Raw genomic sequence first — 2506 nt, 5'->3', positions numbered from 1 at the left:
AAATGTAAATATCTTCTTTATTCACCCTTTATCTCCCCAAAATAATAAATATTCTCCTAAATATGCCACCTTCCGTTCTATGAATGTTTTATATTATTACTGATCATGTAAGTGTCCATAAAATATATTTTATCTAAATATTATTATATTTTCCAAATCAGTTTGCAATCTGTTTTTCCTTGTTCATTATGCAAGGATAAAATCTAATGCACATTATGGCCCACATCTTTCTCATACATTCATTTTCACCACTATATTGTTTCTGTAGTACTAGAATATATTTTTCTATTTTAGTGTCTGTGTCATTAGTTGATTTTGTTTTGTTTTGTTTTGTTTTTTTGGCACAGCTAGCTGAGGTTTTATGTTGGGGGGAAAAAAAAACAATAAGCAATTGAATTGTTTTGTAGCTGGAGGCATGGGCAAGGGGACAACCCCAGGCAGTAAACTCCCTGGCCAGTGGGCTGAGGGCTAGGGCTGAGCCTCAGGCGGGTCTCCTGTTGCCTGTGCTCCCCTGCACTGTGGCCTCCCTCAGGGGCTCTGGAGCAGCTACAGGAAGGGTAGGCTGGGAAGGTCTGCTGTGGTTGTTCACTTGGGGCAGGACATCAGAGGACTGGGACAGCTAACCATCGCGGGTCTCCACTTTCACAACCATGGCCCTAGTGGAGCTGGTGCGGCTGAAGGAGCTGGAGCCCAAGCCAGAGCCAAAGCTGGAGCCCAGGCTTAGCTGAGGCTGGGAGTTGTGAGGTCCCCATAGGCTGAGATCAGGGTATCTCCATAGCCGATGGTGGTCTTCCAATGGATACTCATGTTCTGCAACCCAGACTCCAGCCAGCTCTCCTTGCCCTCCAGCAGCTTCCAACAGACGGCGTTCTCGATGTCCAGGGCCAGCTTGATGTTCATCAGCTCCTGGTACTTGGGCAGCTGCTGCTGCAAGTCCTGCTTAGCCCGCTGTAGGGCAGCCACCAGCTCGGACAGCTTGGCCCTGGCATCTTTAACAGCCAGCTCCCTGCGCTGCTCGGCAACTGTGATGGCGACCTCCAGGGAAGCCCTCTGGCGTTGGAGGCCCTCAGTCTCAGTCTGGAGCTGGCTGATATTCCAATTCATCTTGGAGTTCTCAGTCTTTGTGCACTGCAGGTCATCCCGGTGCTTCCCAGCCAGCGTCTGCAGCCCCTCATAATGGATCTGGTACACGCTCTCAGCCCCTGCCCTGCTGTGCTTGGCTATCTTGTCGGACTGTGCCTTGACCTCAGTGATGATGCTGTCCATGTTCAGGGATCGACTGTTGTCCATGGACAGCACCACAGAAGTGTCCCAGATCTGGGACTGCAGCTTCCGGATCTCCTCTTCATACAGCTGCCTGAGGAACTTGATCTCGTGAGTCAGCCCTTTCAGGCGAGACTCCAGCTCCACCTTGTTCATGTAAGCTTCATCCACATCCTTCTTGATGAGGACAAATTCATTCTCCGTCTCTGTACGTTTATTGATCTCATCCTCATATTTGTTCTTGAAGTCCTTCACCAGCCCCTGAGTATTGCCAAGCTCCGCCTCCAGCTTCAGCTTCTCCTGGCCCAGAGTCTCCAGCTGCCGCCTAAGGTTGTTGATGTAGCTCTCTAATATGTTGTCCATGTTGCTCCAAGCTGTTTTCCGCTGCGGCAGCAGGCTCCACTTGGTTTCCAGCATCTTGTTCTGCTGCTCCAGAAACTGTACCCTGTCGATGAAGGAGACAAACCTGACCTGTTGTTGAGAGTCTTGATCTGCTCCTTTTCCTGGGTGCAGATGTCCTGGATGTTGGGGTCCACCTCCACGTTAAGGGGACTCAGCAGGCTCTGGTTGACCGTGACGGCGGTGATGCCTCCCCTACGTCTGGCTCCGTATTAGCCTCTGCCCACTCCACCCCAGAAGCTGCTGCTGCCCACTCGGGAGAAGCTCAAGGAGCTCATGTGGGCACCAGGCCACTCGTGTAGGAGCGGCCAGAGGTGGACACCTTGTAGAACTTCTGGGTCACCCTGATGGACGTGGTGGAGGCAGGAGTGGAGACAGGCAGGCTGAACCAGGCAGACATTTCAGAAGGAACAGAGAAGCTGCTTCTTGTTCTGTGTAACTAGTTTTTATTGCTATCACAAAACAATGCCACAATAAACACACTTCTGGTAAGGAGTTGTTTGAAGATACGTAGAGAGAAATGAAATTGCTGGATCAAATAGAATACATAATTTATTTTTAAAAATATTGTTAAATTGATTTAAAATGATGATACAATTATACTGTCATCAGCAGAGTCTGAATTATTTTTGTCAGCAATTGCTTTCTTGTGAAATGCTTCTTCATGACTTTTGGCAATTGTTCTTTTGACTTGTTTGTTCTTTCACCACTGGAAATGGTGGAGATGTTTACATAGTTTATATGCTGAAATATAATGCATATGTTGCAAATATGCTTTTGTGGCTTGACCATTTATTCTTATGATGATGTTTTAAAAATTAATATAATATTCTTAATATTAATG

General features: G+C 47.5%; 1 pseudogene; it reads right to left on the bottom strand.

Annotated features, from left to right (window-relative positions):
- Nucleotides 1–481: 481 nt before the first annotated feature.
- Nucleotides 482–2062, bottom strand: LOC105481941 (keratin, type II cytoskeletal 8 pseudogene; annotated as a pseudogene).
- Nucleotides 2063–2506: the final 444 nt, after the last annotated feature.

The sequence above is a fragment of the Macaca nemestrina genome, chromosome 7 (genome assembly GCF_043159975.1).
Source record: "Macaca nemestrina isolate mMacNem1 chromosome 7, mMacNem.hap1, whole genome shotgun sequence".
Classification (NCBI taxonomy): Eukaryota; Metazoa; Chordata; class Mammalia; order Primates; family Cercopithecidae; genus Macaca; species Macaca nemestrina.
The sequence above is the reverse complement of the archived record's forward strand: the minus strand, read 5'-3'. Positions and strand labels throughout refer to the sequence as shown.